The sequence below is a fragment of the Trichosurus vulpecula genome, chromosome 2 (genome assembly GCF_011100635.1).
Source record: "Trichosurus vulpecula isolate mTriVul1 chromosome 2, mTriVul1.pri, whole genome shotgun sequence".
Lineage (NCBI taxonomy): Eukaryota > Metazoa > Chordata > Mammalia > Diprotodontia > Phalangeridae > Trichosurus > Trichosurus vulpecula.
The window spans coordinates 104,516,272-104,529,080 of NC_050574.1; positions in this window are offsets into that span (position 1 = coordinate 104,516,272).

The following is a 12,809-nucleotide window of genomic DNA, read 5'->3' on the forward strand; positions in this document are numbered from 1 at the left end:
CTAAAGAGTACAGGGCACACTTTATTTGGTGAAGTCACAGGTCCTCTTCCCAATCCACCACCCCTACAAGTCATGCTCTAATCCTTAATGAGTGGATCAGAGAGTAATCATGCTCAAACCCATCAGTTATCCTTTGCTTTCACTATGTGACAAGCCTATCTTCATTTTTGTTCACGCATTTCTTTGATAACATCTTTTATGCTGGTTTTCCTTCATAATGCCTTCTCTGTAATGTGCTGCAGCCCCCTCACACCCACCTTTCCTCTTTTCATTGTCCTCTGGGTAACACTCATTTTAATTTCTCTGGAGGCAATAATGTTCCATGCCTTATAGTTATACTACAACACCAGTAGAAGTGTCAAAAATATGGACCTCTGTCTAAAGGAAGAATTTAGGATTATTAAAGAATCTAAAACTTTAGTAAAGAAAATCAAACCTCCTCTCAGTCTAAATTTTCAAAAAAAGAAAATAGTTTGCAAATGAACAACCGATGATCTTGTGCTCAGTTCCTCAGAAAACTTTAGGACGGATCGCTAAAGAGATATTTAATGAACATGTAAAGGAAGTAGTTTTTCTGAAGTACCAGCCTGGTAATATTAAAAACAGTTTATATGGAAATAATCTTATTTCCATTTTAGACAGGGCTACTACCTGATGGCCAAGCAAAAACTTTAAATATGCTTCAAACTCTACCTAACTTTTAGTTAAACATTTGATAGAATATTATAATATTCTGATGGAAATGTTGAGGACTAGCCATTCATTCAGGTGGGTGACGACCTGGTTGTGATGGATTAAGAGCTTTTTCGTTTATCCATTCATGCACTCTCTTTCTTTGTCTTTGTCTCTCTGTCTCTCTCTCTCTGTGTCTCTCTCTCCCTCTCACTCTCTCTCTGTCTCTCTCTCTCCCTCTCTCTCTCTCTCACTCTCTCTCTCTGTCTATCTCTGTCTCTGTCTCTCTGTCTCTCCCCCTCCCTCCCTCCCTGACCCCCCAATTCAAATAGAGATAGAGTGGACTTATGTAGCTCCTTCTTCTCCCACCCTTCTCTTCACCTTCTTGACAGGAAGAAAAGCAGGAATTTGGGGCTGGAGGCCACCACTCTGCTTTCCTCAAAGAAAGGGGCTATTGGACTACAAGTAGATCTCTCTGCTCCCTTAAATATTTTTAGTCTAGCAGATATAATTGAGCTTTATCTAACTTTTGATCACTTTGTCATTGGGGGGAAGAGGACACCAAGCTTTCTATGCAAGACGACCCTTTTCCCACCTAATACTAGTTCAACAATGAGCATACATAGAAAATTGCAAAGAAACCCATTTAACCAAATCATAGCAAAACAGAAATTGGAAAAGGTATACATCAGAGAATGTACTAGACAATACAGAAAGAAAGAACTCTCCCAATGGAAGTAAATAAACTCATCCAAGAGAGAATGTCTTTCATTTCACCCAAGGGGAAACTCCCTGCAGACTCTAGAGTAACAAACTAAGAATAGGATATGATGAAGACTACTTGCTCATCTCATGTCTTTCCAGAGTCTTTTCCTTCAGTAACTTGGCCCTTTCCATCTTCTCTCTCAAAGCTAGAAAACAGGAATGTCTGAATGATAACTCCCCAAAGGGTGACAAGACTTTGGAGAGTCTTAAAGGGGACTGGAGAAGACTGAAAATCTCTTACCTTTCACCAACTCTGTCCCTCATGCAGGGCAGGGCATTCATCTCCTCAAATAAGGAAAGGAACCCATACCAATGGGCTTTTGTACAGAGATGACAGATAAATAGACAGTTATTATTCTACATATATGACATAATTCTATATATAATTATAGAACATATATGTACAGATAAACATCTATATGTGTATATATCTATATACAGACAGAAAATAGTTTCTCTAGTATGTAATTTTGATTTTTTAAAAATGTAAAGTTGTTACAAGAGATTATAAAGAGAGGCAGCTTCCAAATGAAGGAATGAAGAAAGTCTTTTTGGAGGATTTAAGATAGGTCTTAAAGAACAGGTAGGATTTCATTGGTCAGATTGGTCAGTTGTAATAACAAAGAATATTCTGGGGAGAGGTCTCCATAGCACTTAGAATCGTGCCTGGTACAGAATATATGCTTAATAAACATTTTTTTATCGATATCGTGGTAGCAAACTATAAGGTAAGTTCTTCCTATGGCAAACTAGAAAAGGACAAGAAAGATTAACTATAATTATTAATATGGATTCATGGAGTCTCTCTAAGGTACTTGGCAATGAATGATGTTAATGGTGACGTGAAAATTTGGTAATACATTATCTCTGACTTAGAGGTGCTAATAAATTTGTATACTATATATATATATATATATATATATATATATATATATATATATAGTTCATATGTCTTAGAAAATGAAAGGATATAGGCAAAGGAAGTTGAATTCCTTATCGTATGTGGTTACTTGGTCTCTTGGTTTTCCTTCTTTTTCTTTATTATCAGCAAAAGCTTACTGAGTTGGTGAGGTATATCTGGAAATAACTATAATATAAAAACAAAAGGCATCAATAAAACTTTGATTACAAATAAATAATTTAATGTACAGTATTTTACTTAAGGAAAAAAATACAACAGATCTCTTGGAGAATAATAGAAATGCAGAAAAAAGCCAGTGCTAGGGTTTTATTACTGTTGCACTTGGTTCAGCTGACCAAGGTGACTTAGATATGACTCTCTGTTTTTATTTTTCATTTATTTGGGGCTCCAGGAAAAGTACTGAGGCCCTGAATGCAATGTAGCAAATGGTATCACATATGGCATCTAGCCAACCCTTAAGAGACATCATGGCCACTAAATCCCCAGATGAAAGGATTGTGAAAAACCCAAGAGCTATTGGAAAGCCAACAAGGACTAATGAGTTTACATCTGCTGGTACCACCTGTGTCTGGGAAACCAAAGCCAAGTCATTCTCCCACTAGTCCCCCAGCATATCACAAACCTGATTTATTTATGTTGGTTCAGAGTGATGAGGAGGTAAGTGGAGGAAAAAGTTCAAAAGAGGAGGGCCTAATCATGTTCTTAACCTCATTAAATATGCAAAGGCTCATATTTATTCTGGTATATGAATAACTGACATTATCATCTACCTTCTCAAGAAAAGCATGCATTTCCCCTTGTTTTTCTTTTCTCTTTCACAGAATACCATGATATTAACATTGGAATTTTAGCAAGTGTCTGGCAAATGACTAAAGTTCAGTGGCAAATGTAGACAAAGAATATTATAAGACCTAAATACCAGAACAGTTCTGTCTGTGGCAGTATTTCAGACAAGTCAAATAACTACTCTGAGCTATGATATCTTCATCTGTGCAATGAGGGGTTGGACTAGATCAGGGGTCTTTAACCTTGTATGTATGTGTGTATGTAGATATGTGTGTATAAACACATTTTCCAAGGACATGTATTTAATTTTTTAATTCAATGTTAGTTTATTTTCATTTCTGAATTTTCTCCCCCCCTGCCCATACCCCATCCATTGAGAAGGCAAGAAAAGCAAAACTCATTACAATGATGTAGGGGCATACAAAACAAATTCTTACATTAGTCATGGCAGGGAAAAATGAAAGAGAAGGGAAAAGAAAAGGGGAAAGGGGACACGGAAGGGAAGGAAAAGGAAGGAAAGTTTCACAGAAGCAAAAGGAAGAAACAGAATGCTTCAATTTGCCTTCTGAATCTCTCAGCTCTATCTGGAGGTGGATAGCATGTTTCCTCATGAGTCCTTTCTATTGTGGTTGGTCGTTGTGATGATCAGTTACTAAGTCTTTCAAAGTGGATTATCTTTATAATATCATGGTTATTGTACAAATTGTTCTCCCATTTCTGCTAGCTTTGCTTCATGCATGTCTTTCAAGTTTTTTTTCCTGAAACTATTCTTTTTTTGTATTTTTTAATAGGAGAATGATATCCCATTATATTCAAATACTATAATTTGTAGCTTGCATTTACAGAGAGGATGCAACATGTGCACAAATAAGTGTAATGAGGTAGCTAGGTCATGTAGCAGGTAGAATGGTCCTCCTTGACTCAGGAAGACCTGAATTCAAATCCAGCCTCAGAAACTTACTTGTTGTTTGACCTTAATGTCTGCCTAAGTTTTCTCTTCTGTAAAACAGTGGTTAAATAACACTTGCCAGCCATAGTTAAGGACAAAATGAGAGAATATTTGTAAAGCATTTGGAAACCTTAAAGCAGTATATTAATGCTAGTTCTTCTTGTTCTCCTTTTCCTTCTCACTACTGCTGCTGCTGCTACTACTGTTGTTATTCAGTACTTTTCAGTCCTGTCAGACTCTTTGTGACCCCATTTAGGGTTTTCTTGGCAGAGACAGTGGAGTGATTTGCCATTTCCTTCTCCAGCTCATTTTATAGGTGAAGAAACTGAAGAAGGGTTAAGTGACTTGCTCAGGGTTACACAGCTAGTAAGAAGTATCTGAGGAGGGATTTGAACTTGGGAAGATGAGCCTGACTTCTGCACCAGCATTCTATCCATTGTGTCACTTAGCTACAGCACCATCACCATAACCATCACCATCACCACCACCACCACCAACACCACCACCACCACCACCACCACCACCACCATGAAATTCAAAGCTATCTGAAAATGGACTGAACAGAATCAAATGGGAGTATAAAAGAGGGCTTCATGGAGAAGGAGGAAGCCATTGGTACTTGAACTAAAACTTGAAACTGAGAAAGTAAGAGTAGATCATATTTATAGGGTTCTTTTCTGTTCCCAAAGCACATTTGTACCCAGATTCTTACACAGGATTCAAAACAACTGCGGCCTAAGAAGTGGTTCGTTTTTTTTTTAACTGTCACATACTTATAAGTGGTCAAACCTAGACTTGAATCCCAAGACTTCTGGGTCCTGGGTCAGTACTTTTTAGCCTAATGCACAATGTCATTGAGAGCTTCATCCTTGTCAGTAAAGGGAATGAATAAAATGATGCTTCTTTAACTGAAAACAGCAATATCAACAGCAGTACATATAGCCTCAGATGTGACAGATTTTCCTAATAATGGATTTGATTTTGACTTTGCTCATAGTTTCCTCATGACTTCATTAAAGTCTTTAGAAATCATATTCTTACATTGGGAGCACAATGAGACCCAGTAATATTGTATTATAGAATAAATGAGTATTGACAGCAGCTCAGAAAGAAGCTCCTTTATGTTTTGAAAACTTTTAGATTTTCTAGAATAATGTTATGGTAATTAGGGTGGGATTTTTTGTTTTTTTCTTTTGGAATGCTAGAATCCAGAACCTTTGATGAGTTTTGCCTGTCAAATGTAATGGCAAGCAAAGTGGACTTTTTGTTGTCTTTTGTTTCTTCTATTGAATCAAAAGTCTTTGACTTGCTTAAGAAACAAGAAACTTGGGTCTTGAGAAACAAGAAGTGTTTGGGTCACATGGGTTTGAGTCCCATGGTTGTGAAGCCCTTTGACTCTGAGATTTGTATATAAGATCAGAGGTTAGCATTTTGCCTTTGGGGGCACACTCATTGGAAGAGTGTTGGTGATGAGACTCTAGGTAGCCAAAGGACCCCCTCGATCCCCCACACTGGCTTCGAAAACCCAGATGATGGACAGTCAGCTAGAAGCTTGTCTACCAGTTTGTGTTATTTGCTCTGTTCATATTTTTTCTGCATTTGTAATTTGTTTGTTTTTGCTCTGAAGTTCAGGATGCTGGCTTTTCCCCCCAAACTAAGTGAATGATATATGTATATTTAATTAAAATAAAATTGTTAACCCCTTAAAGTTGCTTTCATTAGAAAAGCAGATAAAAAACCTGTGCTAGCAGCGCTCCTGTGTGCTGTTGTTATTGGCCTTAGACAGCCACAGTACCAGCAAGTAGCTTTGTTGTTACAAATAAAATATAGAAATAAAGTTGCACCACATTCACCAAACCTAAAATTATGGAACCTCAGAGTTAGAAAAGGCTTCAGGGACTGTATAATCTAATTTGCATCTGCATAGGAATTGTAATAAGAATTTAAATCAAGTTTTGTAGGCCTATTTTAAAATATTTATTATTTTAACATTCTTTTATTTTAAATTGAGTTCCAAAATTTCTTCCTCCTTCCTGCCCCTACCCTTCCCACTGAGAAAGCAAGAAATACAATATCAATTATACATGTGAAATCATGCAAAACATATTTCCATAGCAGCCATATTACAGAAAAGCAAGAAAAATAAAGTGAGAAAATTGCACTTCAATTTGTACTCCAAGTTCATCAGTTTTTTTCTCTAGAAGTGGATAGCATTTTTCATCATGAGTCCTTTGGAATTGTTTGACATCACTATATTGATCAGTATAGCTAAATCTTTCACAGTTGATCATCATTACAATATTACTGTTACTGTGTAACAGCGATCTCCTGTTTCTGCTCACTTCATTCTGTTATCAGTTCGTATATGTCTTCCCATATTTTTCCTGAAAGCATTCCCCCCTCATCATTTGCTATAACATAATAGTACTCCATCACAATCAGATCCACAACTTGTTCAGCCATTCCCCAATTGATTGGCATCCCCTAAATGTCCAATTCTTTGCCACCACAAGAGCTGCTATAAATATTGTTATACCTGTAGGTCCTTTTCCTTCTAGCTTTTTGAGGTATAGACCTATTAGTGGTATTCTTGCATCAAAGTGTGTACACTGTTCTATAGCCCTTTAGGCATAGTTGCAAATTGTTCTCCAGAATGGTTGGGCGAGTTCACAATTCCAACAGTTACCTACTTTCCTTCATCCCTTCCAGCAGTTGTCATTTCTGATAGGTGTGAGGTAGTACCTCAGAGCTGTTTTAATTTTCCTCTCTCTAGTCAATAGGGATTTAGATGATTTTTTTCATATGACTAGATAATGTTGATTTCTTCATCTGAAAACTGCTTTCTTATATTCCTTGACAACTTATCGGTTGGGGAATAGGTCTTTTAAAAAGGCCTTTATCAGAGAAACTTACTGAAAATGTTTTTTTAAATATTCATTTTCTATTATACTTCTTATCAAAATGTAGTTTCCCTGGTTATCTTTTTTAATTAGGTCTATTTTTACTTTTGCTTTGTCTGAGATGATAATTGCTACCCCTAACTTTTTAAAATTCGGCTGAAGAATAATAGATTCTTCTATATCTCCTTATTTTAAACCTATGTATGTGTTTTTTTTCTGCTTCAAGTGTGTCTCTTATAAGCATCATATTGTTGCATTCTGGTTTCTAATCAATTCTGCTGTCTACTTCCTTTTTATAGATGAGCTAATCCCATTCACATCCATAGTTATGACTGCTAACTGTGTATTTCCCTCTACCCTATTTTCTTCTGTTTATCCTTCTCTCTCTCTCTCTCTCTCTCTCTCTCTCTCTGTCTCTCTCTCTCTCTCTCTTTCTTTTTATCCTGTTCCCTTCTCAAAAGTCTGTTTTGCTTCTGACCACTGCCTCTCTTAACCTGTTCTCTCTTTTATAAATCCCCCCCTTTCTGTTATCCTCTTCCCCTTCTATTTCTCTGTTGGGTAAGATAGATTTTTATACTCAACTGAGTGTAGATAGACAGATATTCTTCTCTCTTTGAATCAATGCCAACAAGAGTGAGGTTCAAATATTGCCCACTACCATGCTCCATTTTCTCCTCCACTGAGAAAGCTCTTCTATGTGCTTCTTTTATGAGATATCCCCCCCCCCATTCTACCTCTCCCTTCCCCCTTCTCCTAGTGCATTCCTTTTTCTTACCCCTTCATATTTTTGGAGATCATCCCAACAATTAATTTACACCTGTGCCCTCTGTCTAGGTAGACAGCTAACTGCTTTAATAATTATAAAGTTCTCAGGAATTACATGTATCATCTTCCCGTATAAGATTATAGTTTAACCTTGTTAATTCTCTTATGATTTCTCTTTCATATTTACCTCTTTGTATTCCTCTTAAATCTTTTGTTTGAATGTCAATTTTTCTATTCAGCTCTGGTTTTTTCTACCATAAATGCTTGGGAGTACTCTATTTTATTAAATATCCATTTTCCCCCTTAAGGATTATACTTAGTTTTGCTGAGTAGGTTATTCTTGGTTATAATCCTAGCTCCTTTAGCTTCTGGAATATTATATTCCAACCTCCTCTCCTTTGACATGGACTCTGCTAAATCTCATGTGATCCTGACTGTGGTTCCACAGTATTTGAATTCTTTCTTTCTGGCTACTTGAACTATTTTCTCCTTGACCTAGAGCTCTGGAATTTAGCTACACTACTCCTTGGAGTTTTCATTTTTAGATTCCTTTCAAGAGGTGATTGGTGAATTCTTTCAATTTCTATTTTACATTCTGCATCTAAGGTATCAGGGCAGTTTCCTTTTTTAATTCCTTCAAATATAATGTCTCAGCTTTTTCTCTGATCATGGCATTCAGGCAATCCAATAATTATTAAATTATCTCTCCTGGATCTATTTTCCAGGTCAGTTGTTTTTCCAATGAGGTATTTCACATTTTCTTCTTCTTTTTAGTCTTTTGACTTTATTTTACTGTTTTTGATGTCCCATGGAGTCATTAAGTTCCCTTTGCCCAATTCTAATTTTTATTTTAAACAAATACAAGAACTTAAACACATAATTACAAAACAAAATGAAACATTATAAACTTAAATATAAAATAAGAAAAGGAAAAAAAAACATGTAGTGCATAGCAGAACATAGGACAAGATTCAGAATATATAGCAATAACTTATCATTTCAAGAAAGCCTATGTATTAAATACTGTGCAATATATTGAAAGCTGTCCATCTTTTCTTTGCTTCCTTGTAGGTTTTCTTTTGTTCTCTGCTGTACACTTTTTATTTTCTTCTGTTTCCCCTTTTGCTCTCTACTACCAGCCACCCCAAGGCTGCAATTGATATTTGTGTATTTTCCCCTCTTAAACCCACTCCCAATGAAAGTGGGTTTCTAGAACTAACAGCCCCTCTCCCCCATCTAATTCCTCTGTATTGGTTCTTGCTCTTGCACTTCATTTGTATAAGATAATTACTCTTTTTAACTATTCCTGAATGGTTTTACTTTTTGAAGTCATATCATACTCAGGTCTACCCCAATCTTTCTTATAAGCTAACTAATTACTAGTACCAATCTTAGACATAGGGGGCAGCAAGGTGGTGCAGTGATTAGAGCACCAGCCCTGGAGTGAGGAGGACCTGATCCGGCCTCAGACACTTGATGCACTTACTAGCTGTGTGACCTTGGGCAAGTCACTTAACCCCAATTGCCCTGCCTTCCCTCCTCCCAAAAAAAAAAAAACAATCTTAGACATAGGTTTTCCATTTTCCATACATAAAAGGTAAACATTCAATCCTTATTAATCCCTTGTAATTGGTCGTTGGCATGTACTTTATATTTTTCTTGGCTCTTGTATGTTAAATCTTCTATTGAGTTCAGGGCTTTTTATAACAGAGTCCTGGAGGTCTGACAGTTGATGAAATGTCCATTTTTTTCATTCAGAATTATGTTTAGCTTTGCTGGATATGATATTTTTGGCAGGAGGCCCAGTTCTTTTGCTCTTCGATATATATTGTTCTAAGACCTGCCATGTTTTAATCTCACCAATGCTAGGTCATGTGTGATTCTAATTGTAGTACCATCATATGTAAATTGTTTTTTTTTTCTTTTTGCTCATAATATTTTGTCCTTGATGTGGGGGTTTCAGAATTTAACAATAATATTCCTGTGAGTGTTCCTCTTAGGATCTCTTTCAGTGAGTATTTGGTGGATTTTTTTTTTATTTTTACTTTCCCCTCTTGTCCTAATGCTTCAGGACAATTTTATTTAATTATTTTTTTGTATTATTGTATCAAGATTCTTTTTCTGATCAGAACTTTCAGGTAGGCCAATTATTCTTAGCTTTTCTGTTATTGATCTGTTCTCTAAATCTATTGTTTTTCTTATGAGATGTTTCATATTCTCTCCTATTTTTTCATTATATACAATATATGTATGTATACATATATATATATATGTGTGTGCGTGTATGTGTGTGTGTGTGTGTGTGTGTGTGTGTGTGTGTGTGTGTAATTTCTTCATCTCTTATAACTTCTTTGGCTTCCTCTTGCCCAATTCTGATTTTCAAGGAATAATTTTCTTCCTTAAGATTCCGGATCTCCTTTTCCAGCTGATTAACTTTCTTGTCATAATCTTCTTGTTTATATTGTATTCTTATTTTTCTTTTTAATTTTTCCTCAATCTTTCTCATTTGATTTTTAAAGTCTTTTTTAAGTTCTTCAATTAAATTATTTTGAGGAATGTAACCATTTGACATTACTCTTTACTCTTTGTCATAGAAGAGGGTTTCTTTGCTTCAGTATCCTCCTCTGAAGACAAACCCTGGTCTTCTCTATTTTCATAGTAGCTCTATATGGTTGGATTTTTTCTCCTTTGCCTGTACTTTTTTTGGTAGTAATTTAGGTTTTATAATCATTTCTAGTCCTGGGCTATGGGGGATGGTGCCTCTGGCCTCTGGTCCCCTTTGGTTCTGTCCGCTCTGACCTTCAACTCATATCAAGACCTCTAACCTCCTATAAGTGCACACAGTCATGGGCTTTCTGCCATACTGCTTCTGCACTCATTGGGCATGTGCTGGTTCCTTCTTGCCCTGCTACTCTCTGCAGCATAACTGGGTCTGGTGTGCCTTGTCAACAGAGGTTCCCTAGATCTTCCTCAAGTCCGATGCCCAACTCTCCTCACTGTCTTGGGGGTAAATATTCCTGTGGATGGGGCAGATGCAGCATCCCAATCCAGCTAATCCCGGGGTTTGCTGTTGTTAAGGACCATAGCCTGGAGGTGTTTCACCCGGGGGAAATCTTCTCCTGAGATTTTCCTTCAGGTCTTCTCCTATTGACTCTAGAGGACCCTGTTCTATCCCTACTCTTATCTGTTTTCACCACTCTGTGTTTGCCCAGAGGAGATATTTTCTCTCTCTTGTGAAGGAAAATCTTGAGAGTTTGAAATTGTCTGACCTACTCCACCATCTTCCCAGAATCATCTCCCCAAATCTAATTTTTCAAGGAATCATTTCCTTTAGTGAATTTTTGTACCTATTTTTCCATTTGGTAAATTATCCTTTTTTAAGGAGTTATTTTCTTTAGTGAATTTTTGTGCCTCTTTTACCATTTCAACAATTCTGTTTTTTAAGGTGTTATTTTCTTTACTAATTTTTGTGCCTCTTTTACCAAGCTGTTAATCCTCTTTTCATATTTATTTTACATCTCTCCTATTTTTCCCCACTTTTTTTTCTTTAGCACTCATTTCTTTCTTTAACACTTTCAGAAATGATTGCTGGCCTTGAGTCCAATTGACATATTTTTCTTTGACACTTTGGTTGTAGGAGTTTTATCTTCTCCTGAGTTTATGTCTTAGTCTTTTCTGCCACTGTAGTAGTTTTTTATGGTCAAGATTTATGGTTGTTGTTTGCTCATTTTTCCATCCTATATCTTGACTTTAAGCTTTACATTAATATTGGGCTCTGCTTATTTAGGAATGTGAAGGCACTGTTCCAAACATCAGGCTGTTGTGCTGCTTTTTTTCAGAGCTAGTTCTAGGGGTCTGCAAATTTTTGGTGTTTCCAAGGTGGTACGATCTTGGGAGAAGTGTAGCCATGATTTCCTGGTCTGCAATCTGTTGTTTACCCAGGAAGGAACCCTGCACTCTTGCATCCTCAAATGTTAGCATTCCTCTTGGCCTTGGAACTATGACCAGGGCCCCTATTTTCCTTCAGTCTCAAATACTAGTGTTCCTCTCTACCTTGGAATTGTAACCCAGAAATCTATATGGGCAATAGAGTTGCCAATCAGCAATACCTGTACCCAATGCCAGGAAAGGGTCCCCTGTAATCACTTTTTGACCATTTTTCAGATCTCCTTTGCCATCTTTGGGCTGAGAGCTCCTGGAAGCTGCTGCTGTTGCTACTACTGCCTCTATCACAGCTGCCTCCAAGCCCTATTGCTGGTGCTGACACTATGTGGTCCAGTGCCCATTGCAGTATCGCAGACCTTTTCTGCCAACCTCCTAAGTTGTCTTAGGTGGGAAAAAGTCTTATTCTGACCTTGTTTGATTCTGCTGCTCCAAAATTTGACTCAAGGGGTTATTTTAAAGTTGTTTGGAGGGGAATGTTGGTATAGTTTGGCTGGGTTGCTGCCTCTAATCTGCCATCTTGGCTTTGCTTTCTACAAGCTTCTATTTTGTAGAATCAACAGTCTTATCTATTTGGAAAATCAAGACAATAGCCTTTCCTGTTGTTGCACTTCTCTTATGCTCCATGATTTTGTTAATAAAGTAGTTATTTATGTTTTTAAAAGTTTTCTCAATAAACTTTTTTAATCCTAAATATAGCCCCTGCACCAACACTTCCCATAATGGATACTTCTCTTGTAATAAAGAAAAGCAGTTAAGTAAAAACAACTGATAGAGTGACTATATCTATATTATAGTAAAATGTGACATTCTTCTTTTATGATCTCCCACCTCTCTGGTGAGAGGAGAGAAGCATGCTTCATCATCTGTTCTACAGGATATTTGTCAGTTTTCCATTTGCTAAGTGTTTATCTTCCTTTACTGATGTCTCATTTACATTGTTGTGGTTTTTATTCTACTGGGCAATAATTCATACAAATTTTCCAGTGCCTTTTTGTGAATCCCTCATATTTTTCATTTCTTACTGCATAAAATAATTTCATAATAGTCATGTATAATTTGTTCTATGATTCCCATTTACATTTAATTTAAAAAATCACACACACAC